The sequence below is a fragment of the Trachypithecus francoisi genome, unplaced genomic scaffold (assembly GCF_009764315.1).
Source record: "Trachypithecus francoisi isolate TF-2019V2 unplaced genomic scaffold, Tfra_2.0 Lachesis_group0, whole genome shotgun sequence".
NCBI classification, from domain to species: Eukaryota; Metazoa; Chordata; class Mammalia; order Primates; family Cercopithecidae; genus Trachypithecus; species Trachypithecus francoisi.
The window spans coordinates 85,169,512-85,195,007 of record NW_022681453.1 but is presented as its reverse complement, the minus strand read 5'-3'; the positions used below and the strand labels follow the sequence as shown (position 1 = coordinate 85,195,007).

Below are 25,496 nucleotides of genomic sequence, written 5' to 3'. Positions count from 1 at the left end.
GTAAAAGACAAGTTTTTTCCCACATCGATACATAATTGTTCCAATAATATTTGCTGAAAGATGATGGTCTTTTCTATTTAATTGCTTTATTTTTAATTTTTATCCATTTAACCAATACCACGTGTTCTTAATTACTATAAATTCACAGTAAATCTGAAGATGAGATATTCTTTCTAATTGCTTACCTACATTTTATGCATGAGATAGGTATTATAAATTATTTGCTTTTTTATCATAAATTAGAATTAGACTTTAAATCATTATCAACGAAAAAAGCTTGCTGTGATTTAAGTTGAGATTTTGTTAAATCTATATATTAATTGTTGAATTTACATTTTTTAAGTCTTTGGATCCATGAACAAGTCTTTCCATTTGTTTTCAAGTTTCCTTAGTTTGTTTCAAAAATATTTTGTAATTTTCATGTTGAACATCTTTTGTTAAAATAATTCCTAGATATACATTTTAAAAGCTATTACCAATAATGTTTTTACAATTTGATTTTCCAAATGTTTATTAATATTTATAGAAATATATTGTTTAATATTAGATCTATATACTATGATCTTATTAAATCCACTTTAACTTCTGTTTGTATATTTCTTAGGAATCTTTGTATAAATTATTTTGCCATTTTAAATAAATACAATTTTATGCCTTTTTTCAATTTTTGTTTCGTTTCTTCCTCCTTCCCTTCTCTAGTGTAAAAGATCTCTTGTACAATGTTAATTATTAATGGTGATTCTATTTCCCAATCTTACAGAAAACCGTTTAGCATCCCATCATTAAATATGCTTTAGGTTTTTATAGATACCTTTATATAGACTAGGAGCTTCTTTCTGTTTCGTGTTTACTGAGAGGTATTTTTTCTCTCTTACAGTCTCAAAGTTTTTCTGTATCACTTTTAATGATATAACAAAATTTTTATATATCAATGTGGTGAAATAGATGGATTAGTTCTAACAGCATTATTAAAGTATACATAACATATGATAAAGTTTATATATTTAAAGTGTACACCGTGATAAGTTTTGACATATGTATAAAGCCTATAAAATTGTCATCAAACTAATGAAAAGAGTGGAAAGAGTTCCTTATTTCTCCTCTGAAAAATATTCCCACACCTTCTTTGCTTCCTTTGCCCAAAGACCGCTCCAAAGACAGTAACTGATCAGCTTCCTGTCACTATCAATTAGTTTACACTTTCTAATGTTTTATATAAATGAGGTCATATAATATACATTCTTTTTATCTGGTTCTTTTACCCAGAAAAAAGTATTTTCAGATTCATCTATGTTGCTGCATATATCAATAATTACTTTCTGCATATTACTGAGTAAAATTGCATTATATAAATTAATGAATTTACTAAAAATAAACATATCTTCTATACATTATGTAATTTATAATTAATTTATAATGTAAAATGTTAAAATAAGATATCCTGCTTGGTATTTATTGAACTTTTATATGAGTGGAGTAATAATTTTAATTAAATTTGGAAAATTGTTATCTACAGTGTTCAGTTTTTTTAATCCCCCCCTTTTTTTTTCTCCTTGTGGGATTCTTATTTTTCATATAGTATGTGTCTTGGTATTGTTAGACATGTCTCTGAGTCTGTTCATTTTTTATCTCCTTCTTATGTTAACCAGCTCAGAGGACTGTCTGCCTTTTTGAAAGGGCAGGTGGAGCAGTGTGCCAGCTTTCTGCATCCCAAGCTATTGTCCAGCATCTTGGAAAAATTGGGCCACACACAGACTTGAAGGATGAATGTGGGGGTTTTATTGAGTGGTGGAGGTGGCTCTTAGTGGGATGGATAGGGAGCTGGAGGTGGGATGGAGTGGGAAGATCTTCGCTTGGAGTTTGGCCTTCCACGGACTGATCTCCTTTCCAATTGTCCCCAGCCAAATTCCTCTTGGCGTTCATATGATCCTTCTTTTCTCTCCTTCTCTGCCACACCGTTCTGCCATTCGTCTGCTCGTCTTCTTGTCTCCTTGTCTGCTTCTGGAGTCTGGGGTTCAGGCATATTTGGGTAGAGGATAAGGTCACAGTGGGCCCAAAGGCAACTTTCGGGTGTGAAGAAAGGAATGCCTGTCTTAATTTAGGGCTGCGGGTATTCATGCTTGAGGGTGGGGCCTTTGCCAGGGAGCCACCCTCTTCTACCCAGTATTTCCCTGTCTCCTGCCTGTATCAATTTCACAACCTTTTATAAGCTATTCTCAGTCCATCCTTTTTGGAGTTTCAGCGTATATAAGCATAGCTTACTAAAAGAACAAATACTTAAATATAGCCCTAAGCATATTTTTAGATCTTTTACTTTGCAACTCCTGTAGTAACTGCCCCTTAAATCTTCCACACCCTCGAAAAAACAGTATCTCTTTTCTTCATTCTCAGTGAGTTTGTGGCTTTCTGTTAGGATTTCCTTCTGTGTACCACATTCCGAAAAGTTCTCTACGGTCTCTGGGGAGCATGCACAGTTCACTTTGCATGTTATTCTTTGTCAAGGATCAGAACTCTTTATTTCTGATTACCAGAACCCTATTTCATATATACTTTGTGTGATTTGATTGTTATTTATGAAAATAGTAACTCTGTCATGGCTATCTAATTATTTCTCATATCTACAAATTTTTGAAAGAAAATACTAGATTCCCAAGGACCCCATTTGAAAGAAAGGTATGTTTACTTCCCAGAGTGAATTCTATTTTCATATTTGTAAAACTTTATATTAAATAGTTTTAGAAAGTATTCTAAACAAATAAGAAATGCATCATAATTATTATTTTCACAGGAAAAATGAAAGATGAGTGAACCATAGTGGGAAAAAAATAGAGAGTTATAGGCTACCAGAGATTGTCTAATCAATTTGCAAGCAAAGTTTATTTAAACAAAAAAGATGCATTGCAATGTAAATATTAATGAGTCTGTAACTAAAAGTACTATATAATCCCAACACTTTGGGAGGCCAAGACAGGTGGATCACCTGAGGTCAGGAGATCAAGACCAGCCTGGCCAACATGGTGAAACTCCATCTCTACTAAAAATACAAAAAATTAACTGGGCATGGTGGCAGTTGCCTGTAATCCCAGCTACTTGAAAGGCTGAGGCAGGAGAATTGCTTGAACCCAGGAGGTGGAGGTTTCAGTGAGCCAAGATCATGCCGTTGTACTCCAGCCTGGGTAATAAGAGCAAAACTCTGTCTAAAAAAAAAAAAAAAGTACAAATCTTTATAAATGTTTAATTTCAAAAGGGTTGATAGAAGTGAAAGTGTTCTGAAAGTCTTGAGAAAATGGGATTGGATAGGAATTAACAGGATAATGATTTTTGTCTGTCTGCTCTTACATGCACACATACAAATTTTGTATTATTTATTTATTTAACAAGGAAATATATATCTGGGTTGAGGTAAGTGAAATAGTGATAGACCTACTTGCTATTTGTATTTGTTTGTGTTAGAGCATCTGGTTTTTAGATATTTGTTTCTGTATATATATATTTATATATATGTTAACTATTTCGCTTACGTCAACACATAGCACTTTAATGTGCATTGTCTATGATCTCTAATTCCAAAGCAGTATCGTTATGTTGAATATTTTAAAATATGTACAACTGGCAAATATTTTTTAAATTTAATAGAAATTTATAAAATGTAAAACAAGGTAAATGCTATGAACAAAATATATATGTAAATATGCCAATTTAAAATTTTGTTTAAGTGAATATGATCAGAAGGAGGCTCAGATAAGCTTTATTTAACAGAAGTACATCACCGTTCAATTTTAATTAAAAAAATCAACAAGCTGAGCTAATCTGTTTGCAGAATTTCACTCCAGCTCTGTATTCACAGGTTTGTTTTATCTATCAGCTTCCTGTTTGCAACAGCAAACATGAATTGATTTATCTCATAGGCAGCAGTTTTTAATGAGAACCTCTTACAGGTGTCATGGTTAGGTATGGACTTCCTCATTAGTAGAATCAAAGAGAACAACTACTTTGCTATATGCTACAGATTAGGAATATGAAAGGAGGAAATAGAAACATCATGATATTTTTCACACAGTATGTGAAATATTTAGAAAATGCTATTAAAAATAGCTCTTTGCATATTAAGGAGAGTAGTAAGTGTGCATGTGTGTGAAAATGGATTAAACTACTGGCAGTTTGCTATTAGAAGTGAGAGCTCAAATTCTTATTTAGATAATAAATACAGTATATAAAAATAGTTTCAGTTGCCTATCGGTATACAATACTGACAATAGACCTCACCAGTGTTTAATAGCAGAGGTATTCGTATTTGTTTCATGTGAGTCTCTTGGGTTTCAGATGAAGTTACTAAAGCAGTTTCCAATACTAAACTTGTTCACACATGATGTATTCTTTCTTCCATAGGTAAAATATTTAAATCAATATTTCCCCACCACCAATGAAAACAATTTTAAGAACAATGGGCTAAATTCCCATCATCTATACTAATAACAAAGCCCTTCTCTAAAACAAGAAGAACTCAAAAAGTTTCATTTTAAAAATGCTATATATGCAAATATAATAATTATACTTAAAAAGTTTTAATTATAAATACGAAGTCAAAATAATTGGTCGAGGAAAGAACAACCTACGTGGTGAAGACTTGCTGTTAACAAGCAAAACAAAATAGATTTCTAATCTGACATTTGTTTTCCCTTGCATTGACATAAATACAGGGGGATATTTATTTTGAACACACTAAGGCAAAAGCTTTTGTTTGTAATTAATAATTACAAAAATTATCTTAAATACAGTTGGAGTGGTAAGGAAATATACCAACAAGGTTTTAACTTCAATTTATTCCTCTCGTTTAAAAGTTGCCCTGAAGAATAGTTGTATTCATCATTGCTGCTTTTACTGTTTTAAAACTTAGCAAGTTAGGGTCCTAACCTATTGCTAGCTTCTCTGCTTAACTCAGAAATTTAAAATTCTTATTTTTCTCTGCTTTTATTTCTCTGACTGCTAGCTTTGACATTTTTTCCTATACATTTCTCACTGCACGTTCAGAATGGCAAATTTCTTGGAAGTATGAGAAATTAGTAAATGCTGTTAAAAGGATTACTTTGGTTTAGAAATTTATCTTTTGCAGCAATTTATTCCATCATAATTTGTGCAAACCTGTGAAATAAGTAGTGACAATGAGACTGAACTTTAGAAAAAAAAAACTTCTGCGGCCGGGCGCGGTGGCTCAAGCCTGTAATCCCAGCACTTTGGGAGGCCAAGACGGGCGGATCACGAGGTCAGGAGATCGAGACCATCCTGGCTAACACTGTGAAACCCCGTCTCTACTAAAAATACAAAAAACTAGCCGGGCGAGGTGGCGGCGCCTGTAATCCCAGCTACTCGGGAGGCTGAGGCAGGAGAACCGCGTAAACCCGGGAGGCGGAGCTTACAGTGAGCTGAGATCTGGCCACTGCACTCCAGCCTGGGTGACAGAGCGAGACTCCGTCTCAAAAAAAAAAAAAAAAAAGAAAAGAAAAAAACTTCTGTTTTCCTCACTGGAAATTATATTTTGAAAATTGAGTATTTTTAATCTGTTCATAGAATTTGTTATTCCTCTGTAGTCATGAAAATCTCATAGGCAACATACATTTAATTTGTCTTCCTTTTATTAGTTTTTTTTAATGAAAAATTATGTTGGGAAAGGAAATTGTGACTAGTTCTCTAGAGGCAAAAATCAAAGAGGCAAGAAATAAGAAAATAGATAATTAAAGGAAAAAGTAAAATCAAATGCCCTAAATTTCTTAATTGTAAAATAGGGCTCTGATGAAGCCAGCTGGTGACAAGTATCTTTTTGTTCACTGAGTACTTCATAGGAAGATGAATATTTTTATAAACCTAGAAGTTTTGTTGTTAAATATTGGCAAGGTTGCATTTTAGCTCACAAATTTTTATTTATGCCATCCTTTTGGTTTTGTTACTAGATCTTCTATAACATGCCCTTCTAACTCCTCATAAAAACCTATTTAGATTATAGTCATTAATGTGAGAATCCTTAATTCACTCACCTAAATCTTAAAGAAACATTAATCATTTACTACTAGTTATTTTTAAGGCAACTAACACTTTCCCATTTATACTTCTCACAATAAGCTAGAAAATAGATATTTATATGTATATGTATCCCTAAGAGTTTTGAGCTATAGAAAAATTAATATGTTATGTTACTGGAAATATGTTATATCACATGTGTGTATAATTTTGGAACTCAGAAGAGCATCTAATATGTTAGAGGAATGTCTAATACAGTTGAGGGTGAAAATAGATGTGGTATTATTTATAGCTTTCTCAGTGCAGAGAGAAGGCAGAAGGAGAGAAGAAAGAAAAGCTGTTACCATTTTGAATTTTATGATTGAATTGAATTCAACAATTAAGTAAATTTGAAATAGTGCTTTCATTTATGGTGGCTCCGTCCTAGAAGCAAACTGTTCTTCATAATTTAACCTAAATTGTATTTGACCCTCTGACATCCCTTCTACCTCTCCAAGAGTAAAACTAAACTATTATTAATTAATCATTGTTCATTAGTTAATTCACTAATACTTATATAAGTAAAACCATTTATTAACGTTTGATAAGTGTACAAAAGACATGGAACATTGGATGTATTTGGATTCTTATTTGATTCCAAGAGAAAAGAACGGTATGTTGATAAATAATTGTGATTCCTCTAAGAAAATACCTAAAAGTCTCCAGACCCAAAATATAATAGAACATTAAATTGAAGCTATCAAATTAATTAGTACAGACATTATGAAAACAGTACAGAGGTGTCTCAGAAAATTAAAAACTTAACTATAAAAATTAAATCCGTGGCCATATGATCCAGCAATTCTATTATTGGGTATATATCCAAAGGAAACGAAATCAGTGTGTTGAAGAGATACTTGCATATTTGTTTTAACACTATTCACAATATCCAAAATACGTGATCAACATAATGTCCATCTACAGATGAATGACTAAAGAACAATGAAATACTGTTCAGCCATAAAACAGAATGAAATCTTGTCATTTGTGATAACATGGATGAATCTGGAGGATATTATATTAAGTGAAATAAGCCACACATAGAAAGACAAACACGGTCTTATCTCACTCATGTGGAATCTAAAAAAGTTGATTTCATAGAATTAGAGAGTACAATAGCTGTTACTAGAGGCTGAAGAGGGCAAGAGAGGTGAAGGGTCAAGGAAGTATTTGTCAACAGATACAAAGTTAAAGTTAGATAGGAAGAATAAGTTCTAGTGTTCTATTACACAGTAGGATGATTATAGCAAATAATATAGTGTGTATCTCACAATGACTAGAAAAGAAGATTTGGAATGTTATCACCACAAATAAATGATAATGGTTAAAGATGGTTATGGTAATTATCCTGATTTCATCATTATGCAATGTATATATGCATTGAAACATCACATTGTACCTCAATTATACGTCAATTATAAAGTTAAAACTTATGTGTTTATTATTGTTATTTATGTGTCAAATACAAATCTAAAAATTAATAAAAATGGAAATGATAGTCCAGACACAGTGGCTCACGTCTATCGTCCCAGTACTTTGGGAGGCCGAGGCCGGCAGATCACCTGAGGTCAGGAGTTTGACACCAGCCTGACTAACATGAAACCCTGTCTCTACTAAAAATACAAAAATTAGCCAGGTGTAGTGGTGGGCACCTGTCATCACGGCTACTCAGGAGGCTGAGGCAGGAGAATTGATTGAACCCAGGAGGCAGAGGTTGTGGTGAGCTGAGATCATGCCATTGCACTCCAACCTGGGCAATAGAGCAAGACTCCGTCTCAAAAAAATGAAAAATAAAAAACTGGAAACTATAAATTATAATCATTGTAGATATAACACCTATGCTGATTAATTTATGGCCATTTACTCTGATTTATAACATCTAATTAAATTAATGATAAATTATCTACTGTCCTTTTATCCAACTCTCAGCATTTTCTCAAAGATGACATTTGTTTCTGATTAATGTGCTGTATTAGCTCTTTATGATTTTCTAAGCCACTTAATTTTACTTTTACCTTTTGTAATATTGTTTCACTATATTTTTCTTTGGACCAAGTAATTGAAACACATTGTTGTTGGTAATTTAACATACATAAATTAAAGCCAAATTATATTTGTATTGAGAATTTATGATTCTTTTCACCCACTTTCTTTTTTCAGAATAAGATTTCTAGGTCAGTATTATGTTCTTGTGATTTTATTTATAGTAAACATACCTCCAATGAAATGTTTCAGATTGATAACTTTGCACAGCAAGATACCAGTCTATTCAAATAAACCATACTTCACTTGCAAAATTATTTTCATTTTATGTAGTTTGTGTAGACCTTTGATTGTACTTTAAAGGAATTGATGAAAAGGAATTGTTTAATGCTGCTGTAATAGAAATTGTATTACTGGATTGGTTTAAATTTAAATTTTTTCTTTTATTTTTAGGAATATTGGCTTTCCAATAATGAGTATTCCAAAAAAACAATTTACTTAGTTTTATACCTATTGTACTGGCAATCTAGTTTGAAAGAGAAGAAGGTATTCTGTAATCGGTTACTTCTTTAATATGATAAAACAGTTTTACTTGGATAACCCTAAGAAAAAGGGATTCATCTATGAAAGCTGTTTTCAATTACTCAGTATAATCTTTCATTTTCAATTATAATATTTTTCCGAACCTCATTTCTACAGATTGTCTTGTGGTTAATTTTCTTCATATAACCAAATATAAACCAAACAACCTTTTATTTTATTTCTTCTTCTTTTAAAATTAATTTAACTTTCCATTTTATGCAATTACATGTCTTATTAATGTGTCTTTAAAAATCCAGACACATATATATTGGCTAGAGTCAGGGTTCCATCTTTTTACAAGGTTTCAGTAGATATCTTTGATTATTTGAAATTACTAATAAATAGAATAGAAGAAAATAATAAAGTCCTACCCAGATAGCAACAAAAAAGCAATCAAATTATTTTTCTAAACCATGAAATACTAGACATTCATTACAAAATCGACATACAATTTACCAATGGAGCAGTAAGATCACTTACATGTCAAGTTGAATTGCTTAGAAAATTTCCATTTATAATCTGTGCATTTATAGGGTAAAATTTCAATATTCACAAAAGATTAAATCCACATGCTTGAAAATCTTTGATGAGAACAGAAGAAAATTGAAAACCTCTTATTGCTTTTTCCCCCTCTGGGGGAAAAATATTGCAAACCTGAAAATTAAGGTTTTTATAACCTGTCATATCTTTTGCTTGATCAAAGGGCTATTATTTTATCACCTATTGTGGAACACTAATATTGTGGAAATATATTTCAAAGATATTCCCTGTACTCATTTAGTCCTTAATATCTTTTCTGGGCACATAGAGAAAAATGACTCTTCTAAGTCACTTCTGGAGAAATCTCTATCTTGGTGAAAATATCAAATTAAGTGTTTCTGCCACTCTATCAGCTAGTATAGGATTTCCATTACAATTTGTGAAATGATACTTTTTGCAAACATGTAAGAAATAGAGAGTATTTAGGAAAATCTCTAATCTGAGCATTCATTGGCTGTTCTGAACCACATTATACTTATTTATATTCAAAAAAAATACTAGAATACTGTCCACAGTACAATTATGTGGTCCCAAAAATCTGACCCTGAAATATATCTAATAAAAGTATTGATATCATAACGATGGTATGTGCTAGGGATCTATGATTCTGCTGATTTCCCACAATGCAAGCAAGCAATCTTTTTTTAAAGGAATGTCCCCCAAAACATATTTTTGCAATATTGGAAGCTATCAAAGAAAAGAGCAGTAGTAGCTATAAGCCAAAATGAGGAAACATTTCAGCAGATTGAATATTCAAATAAACATTTTCAGGTAGAAATTTCTGTATTGAAGAAACAGCTCAGTGCTATCATTGACCTGGTTAGATATTTCATCAAATAAATCTAGGTTTAATTTGCAAAATCACCACCATCATCATTGTGGACTAAATTGTCTTTTTTATTTTATTTTATTTTATTTTTGCCATTATATCAACTTAATTATTAAACACATAATTTTTCTTATATTACAGAGGTCAGGTAAAATTATCTATACTAGGAAAACTTTTAATTGCAGTTAGTCATTTTTCTAAAGAGGAAGAAACACGATTTTAAGAGAATTTTGAACATGTGACTGCCATTATGAGAAGGGAGAGTAAAGGGTCATATAAACATTTGTGGTGATTTTCAGTAAGTTCTCTTGTCTCCCAAAAAATTACCTAAAATGAACTCATTGATATCTAAAGTTACAAATTAGATGCTTACTCTTTTGGTTTTGGCTCAGTGCTTTGACTTTCATTTTCATTAAAATGCAAATATCCTAAGGATGAAGCTTACTATTTTATTCACTCATTTAAGCCTTCCTGTAAACAATGGATATACAATCAATATTTGTTAATTCACACTGTCAGGTGATTTATTAAGAGAGAACATGATTGATTTTTAGAGGAAAAGAGAGAAATAATCAATTTCTAATAAGGCAAATCATGCTGATGGAGAAAATAAGCAAAATTGGGAAAGACACTCATAAAGACAGGTTAACTTATTTCACAACTTTCATCTTGATTCCAGAGAAAACAGAATGATAACATAAACTAAATTCTGTATTATAGTACACTTTGTGATAAAAATGAGTATCAGAGACAGTTAATACTAGAACATGTTTTTTATATATTGGTTACTCAACATTTTGAATGAAATATAAGGAATCACTTTTTTGTTGGATGGTTGTATGAATTTATATGCATACATAGACTCTTATAACCTCTATCACTCACAGGAGTAGAATAATTCTAACACATAAAAAATGCTTGCATCCAGACTCTTCTCCTCACCCATCCAATGCAACCATTTATCTGCTCTATGATGCTATGTTTTTACCTTTTTCCACTTAGTTACAAGTGGAATCATACAGTATGTAAAACATTTTCAGATTGGCCTTTTTCATTTTAGCACAATGCAGTTGAGATTTACCCGTGTTGTTGCCTGTATACATATATTTTTTTTCTTTTTTGTTGTTGAATAGTATTTCATTGTGCAATGTTAAAGAACATAGTACACATGACATGTGTTAAAAACAGTAGGAAAGACTTTATTCCAGGGGAGCCTATTATGATATGTATAGGAGAAATGGGAATGAGGTATTGTAGTAAGGAAGAAAGATTGAACTTGCCTCTGAATATAGCAAGGACAAGTGGAGACATATAGTCAAGGAGCAGGGATGGAGTCAGTGGGTGGAAAATTACTAAGAGCAAACATTGGGGGTAAGGAGAATTTTGGCTAAACCAACTTGACAAGATTCTTGCTGAAGGTAGACAAGAGTGATTAGATATCAAGGATGAGGGATTGGGAATTTGAGCAGACATCAAGGATGGTCAGTTACCAACAGTGGGGCATTTTTGCTAAACTGACCAAGCAGAATTCTTGCTGAAACTGGACTAAACAAATAGAGCCACTGGGACCAGGATTGGAACCTCGTGAGAAAGATGATTCTGAGGAACCTGACAAATGTCCTGGTCAACAGAAAGGATCTTTGCCAGTAGATGTACCAAAGTCTATTTATCCATTCACCCACTGAAGGACATCTAGACCTACAGTTTTTATCAATGATGGATAATACTGCTATGAGCACTTATTTAAAGGATTTTGTGTGCATGTAATTTTCATTTGTCTAGGATAAATAACTAGAAGTAGGATTGCTAGATCAATTAATTCATAAGTCAATGTTATTAATTGATTAATTATCAGTATCTATATGAATAACCAAAAGATGAATAAAACATTGTAATGTTAATTCATGTATAGAAATCACTTGAAAAAATTAATATTTATTTATTACATACACTCCCAGTGAATTAGAAGTCTCTCATTGCATCAGAATCTACTAAGTGTAGCCTTTCTTTTATAAGAAGATATGGATAGCTCTCTGGAGATGATATATTTCCACTCATATTTTTATTTTTGTCCCATGTATCCTGATGTGCATCCAGTAGTTCAGATTCAAATTTGTTATCATACAGGTTATAATACAAGTTAAATAAATAAAGGAGTAATAAAAGAATATTGGTTCTTGTTCAGTTATTCCCAGGCTTTGCTGGCTTGGGATATATATTTTAAAAAAGACAAAAGAGGAAGAAATTGAATTTGATGTTTTGAGCTATATAATGAAATAGAGTTTTGATCTCTTTTCAAAATAACATATATTTTGCTTGTTTAGAAAGTCAGAGCTAAGATGGTGCTCTATTTACTTAGCTGTATGACTCCAGGCTCTTACTCCATAAAACCCTAAAATTCATCACCCAGCTACACAATACTGAAAATATAAAACTCTATTTTTGGTAGTTTAAACTGAAAAAAAAAAATCACAATAGCATGCTGTTTGGAATTAGGGTATTCATTTCAACCATTCACTTAACAAATATTATTGATAATCTAGTATGTGGCAAGAATATCATAAGGACTAGCATATTGTTTTTTGAATATAAGCTATTTGATATTACTTTCCCCAATTACTTCTTTAGAGCCTTCAACACCATTGTTATGCTGATTATTACAGGATAACCAATTAAACACTTGTTAGTTCTGTAGATATTTTTAAAAATACAGTTGAATTTGCTAACCAATGGGTATATATTAGAGATACTTGGTAGTATGCTATTTTTCTTCTTCATTAATATGCACTCAATTTCACTTCTATCATCAATTGTTCTGTTTTATATTAAAGGAATCTTGATTCCTGAGCACTTAAAAATTGAATTTTCTAGACTCTCCTGCCAAATGACTCTCCTGCCAACTGAATTTTAGTTAGTGTTAGCAGTGGGAGAATTTATTCACTTACGTATTTATGTGTTTATTACTTTTATTTTAGAATAATTATATTTTCACAGTAATTTGCAAAAAAGAAAAAAAAAATTACAGAGAAGCCTAATATAGTCTTTATTCATTTGTTTTTTTCCAGTTATCTCACTTTACATAATTCTGGTACAATATCAAAACCAGAGATTTGACATTTGTAAAATGTGTGTATAGCTCCATTTCATGTTATCACATATGTAGATTTATGCAACAATCACAGGATGAAAATAAAATACAATTTCATCACCACCAAGATCACCCTCATTTTATATGTGTATAGTCACTCCTCACTCACCCCTTCCTCCACCATCCCCCCATCCGCAGCTCCCCCAGCAATGAATATGTTTGTCATATATATATATATATAATTCTGCCATTTCAAGAATGGTATCTTAACGGAATTGTACATAATGTGACTTTTTAGAATTTGTTTATTTCACTCAGCATAAAGTCCTTAAAATCACTGATAGGATTTTCAGAGGAGAGATTGACTTCAGTGCCTTTGATGTTCCAGAAGCAGTATCAAGGGGTGATTGCCAGCAGCTGCTGGCTACAACGGCTTTCAGTAGCTCTGAAGGGTGGAAGAAAGAGCAGTTGCAGGCTTCAGAAGCTTTTGGAGGTTCTGATGCTGGCAATTTGCAGCAGGCTCAGTGTCACATGCATCTTGAATTCTGGAAACAGCATCTTCCTTCCTCTGTTTTTTCTAGCCGTCTTGGATGGGAGAAATGTCTTGAAATTATCTCTTAGTTGAATGTCTCCCTTTTTCTCCTTCTACCTTTCTAATACCTTTGTAACCAGCATTTAATATTTTTTTGTATTAATTTCTTAACATGACTTCTCTTTTCCTGGGGAACCCTGATAGAGCATAATCAAACAGTACTGATGTTAAGGAGCTAACCACATACAGTACTGTAAAAGCATACTGATGGTATCCATAGTGTTGCTAATATTAATAATAAAATAGTTGTTTGTACTGAGAATATACTTTATGCTAGGCATTTTGCATAATAGCTACTTTTCATATAGCTTACACATATAAGAGGCAATAAAAAAAGTGAAGAAGAGTAATGTTACGCCAGCTTTGAACATAACCCTTTGGTAGTTGTAGAAAAGCACTTTCCATGTGAATTTGATGAATAAAAAATTAAAGTCAATGCTCTGAGTCAATTCTTTTGAAGCTAACCTATCTCACGTGACAACTCACTTAGAAGTCCGATGGCCATGCAACTGTCAATATGGTTAAGTTTTTGATGTTTAATGACGGAAGCCAAACATGCTGCCAATCAAATGGCCTGGTGCTATATGCTCACATTGTAAAATGCTGCCCTGTCAGGAATTTCAGACGCCAAGTCCAATTCATTATTCTTTAACTTGTGAAAAATACTTTTGGCACTATACTTAATGTGTGCTGAAAAGTCATTCTCAATATGAATAGTTTGGTGTTGCCATTTGAAGCCTTGTGCAGCTGGCAACTTTTGTTTCCTACACAGCTTAGAATGCCAATGATGCCAATGGCCTAGTTTAATAATTGATTAACTTTGTGAAAGAAACTTTATGTTTTGCTTTGAATTGCTACATTTTTTAACAAAGCCCTCTCTAAAAGAAAGAAAATGGCATTAATTTATTAAAAAACAAAGCTTTTATTCCTCTGGGAAAAAATTGCATATTTCTTAATAACCTTTAGTTATCTAAATCTTATTAATCAGTTACTGTGATTATTACTTAATAATTTCTTCATGAATTTTAAGTGATAACTCTACCTTAGACTGAGTTATTTCTAACAGTAATTGTACTTCATAATAATTACATCATATATTTCATATTTATATTTTACACCATCTTTGTTTTTGAAATGGGTCAAGCGATGGTGAATATGTATATTTGTATATGTAGAATATTTATATTGTAACCATGTGTATAAGTTTCTGGATGACAAATATAAATATATTGGTATTTGTCTTACACTAACTTATATCTTTCTGTGTTTAATTATTCAAAATTACAAATTTAATAGTGAATTGAGAAAGCCTTCCTGCTTGGACTGGAGAATTATGCATCATCGAAATATTCAAGTTCCTTTGATCATGGATTCCATCTGGTTTAGGTGTTCTCTCTGCTTTATTAGCTAGTGATGAAACTGGATTATATTTATTCAACAAATACTGAGTCTGTACTAATCCCCAGGAGGAAACAAAGGACTCAAGATGACAAAGAACGCCTCTACCCTCATAAAACTTTGATCCAAAAGAGTATTTATAAATATATATATAAAAGAAAATATTACATGAAAAGATAATTATTATCTTATTTTAAATCTTAAAATATATTTATCTTAAACTATATATTTTATATAAAAAATAAAATTTATCATGAAAATAATGTCAAAGTCACAGAAATATAATGATTTGAGGAAGAGTGATTTTAAATCAGTTGATAAGTATATCCTCTTTAGAAGACATAATATTTAAGCTGAGAAGTGAATTAGTTTTTAAATAACCAGCACATTATCAGCACAAAGTCCTGGAGGAAGGAATATGCTTGAATGACTTGGAAAAGGCAAGTGGGCATTGTTTGTGTGTGTGTGTGTGTTTGTCTGTTTTGATTTTGAGTTAGAGTTAGTAGATTTTATACCAAGAGCAATATGATTTTTTGGGGGGTTTTGTATAAGGAAGCAACCTTTTCTTATTTAAATTTATAATAAAGGATATGTATGGTGTTGTGAAAAAAGAACTGGAGGTGGCAAAACGACGATTTCTTTAGTCCAGGAAAGAAGTAATGGTCATTTAGGATGGTACCAATGAATATAAAGAGAAACAGTCTCTTAAAAATATTTGCTGATGATAAGAGATAGAAAGGGGGCGTGTTAATAAATACTTTAGGCAAACCTAATGGGAAAGCTCCTTAAAAATGTTCAGAAAATTTCCATTTATGTGAAACTTTACTAATTATAACTCAAATCTTGCTTAATTAAATCATCTCAACAGTTATATGAAATAATTATTCTTACCCTACTCTGTAGATGAATTCACTGAACTTCAAGAATATTAAGCCAATGTCTAAAGATCACAAAAATTTCTTTAAGGCAGAGTTTTTAATGTAAGATAAAGTTCAAAAACCTATGTTGATCATGCATTAGACATACTATCAAACACAATTTGGATCAAGTGTTTTGGTAACTGGAGATTACTGAGACGGAAGATGTTTTTAACATTCAAGTTGCTTCTAACAATGCATAACTAAAATAAACTGTGCTTTATGATACAAATTAGCAAAAATCCCATTTTTAAAAAAACCTTGCTTTTATAAAGTCATTATATATATATATATATATATATATTTTTACATAGAAGCTCATGCCATTCTCCTGCCTCAGCCTCCTGAATAGCTGGGACTACAGACGCCCGGCACCATGCCCCACTAATTTTGTTTTTGAATTTTTAGTAGAGATGGGGTTTCACTTTGTTAACCAGGATGGTCTCGATCTCCTGACCTCGTGATCTGCCTGCCTCGGCCTCCCAAAGTACTGGGATTACAGGCATGAGTCACTGCGCCTGGCCTAAATTTTTTTAAATGAGCGGAAAAATTCATTCTTCATCACCACATAATTTAACGCTGTGAAAATTTGGGGTTTAATGTAAAATGTCTAGCAAGGGATTAATTAGCAAGTTAACCTTGGATAGTATTGATATTGCTATATGTATGTTAGTTATTAATTATTAAGTACTTCTTAAGTGCTACTTTCCACAGTTCTTGCATTTACTTTTTAAAATTATACTATGAGATAGAAAATATATCAATTTTCCAATGAGGATATTAAGATGAAAGCTCAAAAAAAAAAAAAAAGTAAATCTTCTATGTAAAAAAAAATCCATATAAAATGATTTTATCTGTATCCTGTGGAAAGAGTTATAGTGGTTAGATTCACGTTTGTTTTGACTTGTCTAAAAATACGTCTTTTCTTGTGTATGCTTAATTCATTTTATTCATGCAAATATTAATAATACTTGTGGAATTATGTCTAATAGTGCCTCTTGTTTGTGGAATATAGAAAACCTAAAACTTTTTACATGCATAGTCATAAAAAAGCAAAACTTAGTATACAGAGCTATAAATGTTAAATTACTCGAAAATATATTTTGAAAAATGCACAAATTCTAAGTTTACAACTCAAATTTTTCCCAAATTAATACACTCCTGTGACTGCCACCCAGGTCAAAAAGGGAAATACTGCCATGAAACTGGAAACCTCTGCCTCCCTGCCTCCCTTTCAACATCAGTATCTTCACTTAAAACATTTACAGTTAGTTTTGCTTATTCTGGGTCTCTACAGAAATATAACCATTTAGCATTCATTATTTTGTTATGGCTTATTTCACCCAACATTATGTTTGTGAGACCATTCAAGTAGTGCATATTTGTTTAGTTCATTCTCATACACGGTTTTTAAACACGTGGCAATTCAAGCTCATATTCTACTTTTGTTAACCATTTAGGCTGTGTCCAATTTGGGCCTGCTACAGATAATTTTCTATATGGCAACCCAATTGACAAAACAACATTTATAAAATAGTTTATTCTCTACTGCTCTGCTGTGTCATCTTTGCATGACGGAAAAGTTCACATGAGGCATTTCAGGCTCACCATTCCATCTGATGGTTCTATTTTTTTTTTTTTTTTCATTGCATCTGATGATTCTAATTTTTTTTTCATTCCATCTGATGGTTCTATTTTTTTAACCTTGTGTGAATATTACACTATCATAATAACTTTCCTTTTACATTAAGTCTTGATATTCAGTAGAATAACGTTATACCTTTTTTTCCCCTTTCCTTTAAAAGATATACTATTCTTGGCTTTGGGGTTTCTAATAATTTAAATATTTGCCAATTTTAATAAAAGTTATGCACACATTTGTTCAGGTGTTTCTGGATTCTATAGATCAATATTAAAGAACTATTATCTCTCTAATACTAAGTCTTTCAATCTATAGATGTGGCATATTTCCCTATGTGTTTAATTATTTAAAACAAATGTCCTCAATATTTTATATTTTCAGAAGTCTTTCACATCTTATCCTTATTTACATATTTATAGGTATTTGATCTTTTAATGCTGTTCCAAATGGTTGTGTGTGTGTGTGTGTGTGTGAATGTGTGTATTCTTGTTTAGTTAGAACCTAGAAATGTAATCAAGATTTTATTGATCTTATATCTAGAAATATTATAAAACTCATTTATTAGACCTAATGATTAGCTTATAGGGTGTTTGGATCAGCTATATATAGAATCATCTATACTATTCATTATGGCCTTTTAATCTTTATTGATACGATTTATTGTGTTTTTGTTATAATTCCACTGGCTAGCATTGCCAATACAGTACCAACTAGAAATGATGACAATAGGCTTTCACGTTCATTCCTAATCTTAGAGGACATTATTTCAGAATTTCATCATGCAGAGTAATGTTTGCTGTAATATTATGCTATCTATAGAATAGCCTTTGTCTAGCATTTCTTGAATAAGCCTTTTTTGTGTGTGTTGTGCATTTTATTTATCAGTATATTTAATTTGCTTACGTTTTGTTTGGATTTTGCAACTATGCTTGTGATAATAAAACAATTTCTAAATGATGGCCTCAGATTTTTATATCAAGGAAATACCGTCCTTAGAAAGACTGTATTGTGAGGAATACTGAATCTCTTTTCTGAAATAGTTCATGTGGGTTGGCCATTGTTTGTTTCTTCTATTTGAAATTGTCACCTGCTCTAACACCTTAACCTTAATTTATCTTTGTGGCTTCATTTTTCTGGTCAAGATTCTGTTACATTAATATGTAATAGTTCAAATCAGAATATCTCTTTTTTCTTCTGTCATTTTTATTGTTATATCTTTATTCTTATACGAATTTTTATTTTTTAATTTTAAAATTTGTTGGCATTAGTTTTTTGCAAGATTCCTTTTTGATTTTTAAAATATCTCTAATATCTACAGTCATACCCCTTATTTCTTATTGATATTGTCTATTGAATCTCCACTCTTTGTCTTTGTCTCTCTCTCCCTCTCTCTTCATTCCTATCGATTGAAAAGTCATGTTTTTCCCTGTCTATTCAAAAAAAAAAAACTTTTGTTAAGCATTTCTTTTTATAAATGTGTTGCATTTTCCTTTTGTTTATTCTCAATTCTTTTGTTGAATTAAATTTGGTCTTTTTTTTTCTGTTATTTTGAGATGGATTCCTACATAATCTATTTCCCGGCTTTCTTGTTTTTTAATACATTCATTTCAATCTGACATAACTTTGGTTGCACCCAATAATTTGAATATATTATGTATTTTTGTACTATTTAGTAGAAAATATTTTCTAATTACCATTGTGACTTTTTTCCCTGAGCTATGGACTATTTAGAAGAAAGCATTTACATTTGTAAACATATGGTGGTTCTTAAGTTATATTTAGTTATGCCTTTCTATCTTCCATTGTTCTGTAATTAGAATAATTATGAAAGATTTAAAACTTTGAACTATGTCAACATTTGCTTACTGGAATAACATATGGTAATGTTTTATTAATGCTTCATGAGCACATAAAAAAGATGTGTTTTCTGCAATTGTTGAAGTAGGCTTCCATAGATGAAAATTGTATTGATTTTCATATCAATGTGTTCAAATATTTATATTCCCACACATTTTTGGTATAATTGCCATACCAGCTACTGAAAAAGGTATGTTAAGTCTCCCACTATAATTGTAGGTTTTTATATTTATCTATTTTTTTCCAAACTTTATCTGTTGTGGTAGTATGATATTATAAGAATACAGATTTAAAACTGTTTTTACTTTCTTGATTAAACAGTTTATCATAATGAAATTTCCCTCTATCTTTACTCTTTTTATTTAAATTCAACTGTATCTGATGTACCACTCTATCAATTTCCTTTGGTTAATGTCTTAGTTTGTTCAGGAAGCTATAATTAAATATCTTAAGACTGGGTTGTTTATAAACAACAGAAATTTATTTCTTACAATTGGAAGGTGAAAAGTCCAAGATTAAAGTGCCAGCAGCTTTGTTGTCTGGTGAAGGCTTGCCCTCTGCTTCATAGATAGCAACTTTTACTGTACTCTTATGTGGTGGAAGAGGGGATGAAGCTAGTTTAAGTCTCTTTTATAAGGTCACTAATCACATTCATGAGAGTGGAGCTCTTATAACTTCAATTCCCAAAGGCACCACTTCTTAACAATATCACATTGGGAATTACGTCCCTGTATATGGATTTTGGAAGGATACCAACATTCAGGCTATAGCAGGTAGTATTTGCAAGGTATTGGATTTTCTCTTTTTACTTTAAGTGTTATTATTTTATATTATATATTTATTTTAATAAAATTGATTCTCTCAAGTGTGATAATTAGTTTCTGTTAATTAAACCATAAATTTCTATTTTATTTAATGTAATTTCTGACATTTTAAGGTTTAAATCAACCATTTTAGTGTATTTTATTTATTCTCCTTCTTGTGTATTGATCTTAAATTTAGGACTTGACCAATTGGATCTAACAAACTTCTACAGAGAATTCCACCCAGCAATTACAGAATATACATTCTTCTCAACTGCATGTAGAACATATTCTAAGATAAAATAGTCATAAATCAAGCCTCAATAAATTCAAAAAAATGAAATCATACCAAGCAAAATCTTGAACCACAATGCAATAAGAATAGAAATCAATACCAGGCCAGGCGCGGTGGCTCACACCTGTAATCCCAGAGCTTTGGGAGGCCGAGATGGGTGGATCATGAGGTCAAGAGATTGAGACCATCCAGGCCAACATGGTGAAACCCCATCTCTACTGAAAATACAAAAACTAGTTGGGCGTGCTGGCGCATGCCTGTAATCCCAACTACTCGGGAGACTGAGGCTGGAGAATCACTTGAACTTGGGAGGCAGGGGTTACGGTGAGCCAAAATTGTGCCACTGCACTCCAGCCTGGTGACAGAGTGAGACTCCATCTCAAAAACAAATAAATAAAATCAATACCAAGTTATCTAAAAACTACACAAATACATGGAAGTCAGACAACTTACTCCTGAGTAATTCCTGGATGAACATCAAAATTAAGGTAGGAATTTAAAAATTCTTTGAAATTAATGAGGGAGAGAGGAAATTTACTAAAATTTCTTGGATACAGCCAAAGCAGTGTTAAGAGGAAAGTTTATAGGCCAGCCTAAATGCCTTCATTAAGAATTTATAAAGGCCTTAAATTAATAGTGTAACTTTACACCTAAAGGAAGTAGAAAAGAGAGCAAACTAACCTCAAAGCTAGTAGAAGAAAAGAAATAAAGTTAGAGAAGAACTTAGTGATATCACTATGCAAAAATCTGTACAAAAGAGCGATAAAACAAAGAGGTTGTTCTTTGACAAAAGTAAATAAGATTGAATAGGCCCAGAGCTAGATTAGCAAAGAAAAAGAAAGATCCAAATATCTAAATATACACAATCAGAATCAACAAAGGTAATAACACAATTGATCCAACGAAAATACAAAAGAATCTCTGTGACTGCTATGAACAACACTATGCACACAATCTAGGATATTTAGAAGAAAAGGATAAATTTCTGGAAGCACAACGGCTCCCAAAATTGAATCAGTAAGAGAATGAAATCTTGAAGAGACTAATCAACCTCTAAATTTGACTCAGTGATAAAGAACCCACCAACCAACCAAAAAAAGCCCTGGACCAGATGGACTCAAAGCACTGAATTCTACTAGACTTACAAAGAAGAACTGATACCAATTATATTAAACATTTCAGAAAAAAGTTGAGGAAGAAGAGCCTCTTCCTAATTCATTCTATGAAATTAGCGTCAGTCTGATACCAAAATCAGGCAAACACACAATGAAAAACGAAAATTTCAGATCAATAACTCTCATGAACCTAGACACAAAAATCTGCAACACAATACCAGCAAAATAAATCCAGTAGCACATCAAAAAGTTAATACAACACAATCAAGTAAGCAAGTTGGCTGTATTCCTGGGATGCAAGTCTGGTTCAACATATGTAAATCAATAAATGTGATTCACTACATAAACAGGATCAAAAGCAAAAATGATACGATCATCTCAATAAATGCAGAAAACATTTTTGATAAAATTCAACATATATTTTAGATAAAAACCCTCCAAAGTGTAGGCATTGAAGGAATATACCTAAAAATAATAAAAGCCTTCTATGACAGCCAATGTCATACTGAATTGGCAAAAGCTCAAACCATTTTTCTTGAAAACTGGAACAAGACAAGGATGTCCAATCCATTCACTTCTATTCAACACAGTACTGGAAGTCCTTGACAGAGCAATCAGACAAGAGAAAAAATTAAAAGGCATCAAAATAGGAAAAGAAGAAGTCAAACTATCTCTTTTTGCTGCTAGAAAATACTAAAGACTGCAAAAAGGCTCCTAGAATAGATAAATTACTTTAGTAAAGTTTCAGAATACAAAATAAATGTACAAAAATCAGTAGCATTTCTATACACCAACAATATTCACACTGAGAGTGCAATCAATAACACAAACTTATAATAGTCAAAAAGAAAATGAAATATCTAAGAAAACAGATAACCAAGGAGGAGGAAAAAGAGCTCTACAAAGAAAACTACAAAATGCTGCTGAAAGAAATCAGATATGACACAAATAAATGCAAAATCATTCTATGCTCATGGATAGGAAAAATCAATATTATAAAATGGCCATAATGCCCAAAGCAATTCAATGCTATTCTCATCAAACTAGTGATGCCATTCTTCACAGAATTAGAAAAAGTTATTCTAAAATTCAGATGGAATAAAAAATAAGGCTGAATAGCCAAAGGAATCCTAAGCAAAAATAACAAAGCTGGAGGCATCACACTACTTAACATCAAACAATACTATAAAGCCACAGTTACCAAATCAGCATGGTACCAGAACAGACAGATAGACCAATGGAACAGAATAGAAAACTCAGTCATAAAGCCACACACTTACAACTATCTGATCTTTGATGAGGCCAACAAAGACAAGCAATGGAGAAAGGGCTCCCTATTCAATAAGCAGTGCTGGAATAACTGGTTAGCCATATGCGGAAGACTGAATCTCAACCCCTACCTTTCATCATATACAAAAATGAACTCTAAATGGATCAAAGATTTAAACGTTAGACCTCAAAGTATACAAATCCTGGAAGACAACCTAGAAAATATTCTTCAACATTGGCCTTGGTAAAGAATCTTTGACTAAGTCCCCAAAAGCAATTGCAAAAAAAAATACAATAAAATAAATAAGTAAATAAATAAATAAGAAATACATAAAGTGAAACTTAAACCGAAGAGCTTCTGCACATCAAAATAAACTGTCAACAGAATAAATGACCTACAGATATTTGAAAACTATGTGTCTGAAAAAGGCCTAAAATCTAGAATCTGTAGGAAACTTTAACAAATCCACACGTGAAAAACAACCCCATTAAAAAATGGACAGAGGACATGAACAGACACTTCTCAAAATGGGACATATAAGTGTCCAACAAACATACGAAAAAATGCTCAGCTTCACTAATCATAAGATAAATTCAATTCAAAACCACAATAAGATACTATCTCACACCAGTCAGTGTGTCTATTATTAAAAAGACAAAAAAAAATAACAGATGTTGGAGAGGCTGCAGAGAAAAGGAAATGCTTATACATTTTTGGTGGGCATGTAAATTAGTTCAGTCACTGTGGAAAGCAGTTTGGAGATTTATCAGATTACTTAAAACAGAATTATCATTCAACCTAGCAATCTCATTACTGGATATATATCTGAAAGAGAATAAATAACTACCCAAAAGACACATGCATTTGCATGTTCACTATAGCAAAGATGTGGAATTGCCCATCAATGGTAGATTGGATAAGGAAAATATGATACATATACACCATGGAATACTATGCAGCCATAAAAAGGCATAAAATCATGTCCTTTGCAAGAACATGGATGGAGTTGGAGGCCATGATCTTAAGCAAATTAACATAGGAACAGTAGATCAAATACTACATGTTGTCACTTATAAATGAGAGCTAAACATTGAGCACATATTGACATAAATATGGGGACAGTAGACACTGTGGTCTACTAGAGTAGTGGGAAGTGGGGAATTGGGTTAGAAAAATGACCTATTAGGTACTGTGCTCATTACCTGGGTGACAGGATCCATACTCCAAACCTCAGCAACAAACAATATTCCCATGTAACAAATCTGCACATATACTCCAAGTATCAAAAATAAAAGTTGAAATAAAAATATATATTTTTCTTTCCCATTCTAGTCTTTTTATATTTACCTATTCTTTTAGCATTATTGTTGTCATTACCAGAATAGATTGTATACTGTTGTCTTATCAAAGTCTAATAAAAATATTTATACCTTAATCTGAAAATTGCAAGACCTTAGATCATTACCTTTCTCTTTCTCTGAACTTACACTATCTTGCTGTCATATGCTTTAAGTTCTATCAGATGTTACTCTTATTGTGTTAAGTAGTTAATCCATTTAGATTTACCAAAATATTTATCTTGTATGTATTCTTCATTTTTTCCTAAATGTATTGTCTGATTTTTTTCAGGTATATATCTCTCATATAAATATGTATGTGTGTTTATCATATACAGAAATATATGTGTATATGTATGTCTTATTTTACATTCACTTTTTGAAACAATTTGCTAAAATTCTAAGCTGCAAGTTTCTTCCCTCTTAACTTTTTGAATATCATATTCAATAATGTTCATGTCTATCATTTCCTCTGAAAAGTTGTGTGTTAATATTGTCATTGAATGTATGGGGCAAATCAAATGGGGTGTCAAAACTAAATCTTCCATTTAGATATAATTACTTATACCAACTCAATTTTAAGACAAGTGTAAAGTTTTTCATTCACCTGTGACAAGTAAAAACATACACATACACACACACATACACACACACAAGGACTTTTACAATTCAGCAGCTCTGTGAAATTCAGAGTTAAAATTAAAGAGAAATAAAAATAATTTTACATATATTGTACTTTAAAATATTCTTAAGTGATTCTATTTCTTGTTAAGATGTAGAGTGATGGTAAGGCCTATGTTCTCATGGTAGCAAAAAGAAAAAAAATGGATGAAATAAATATTATCCTTTTAAATCAGAAGAGTAGGGGCTTCAAGGTAGCCCAAGGTTCTGATTCCAGAGAGGAAAACATCTTCCACAGGTGAACACAGAGTAGCAGATGCTTTCATAGCTGAGAAAAATAATATATATATATATATATATTTCTTATAGGTAGTTCAGATAGGTAGTGGATGACACAGAAATTGTAGTAAAAATTTGAAATAGCCAGAAAGATTAGATACAAAAACTTCAAAATAAAATTATTCAACCTAAAATATCCCCCTTCCCTGAATTTGGCTGAAAAAGTAGCAGTGGCTGGAAATCAGAGATAATTTATGAAGTCTTGATGATTTTCAGAGAGATTCATCCATAGAC

General features: G+C 31.8%; 1 pseudogene; it reads left to right on the top strand.

Moving 5' to 3' along the window:
- Positions 1–25,496, top strand: part of LOC117078326 — a 102,557-nt pseudogene that overhangs the window by 31,711 nt on the left and 45,350 nt on the right.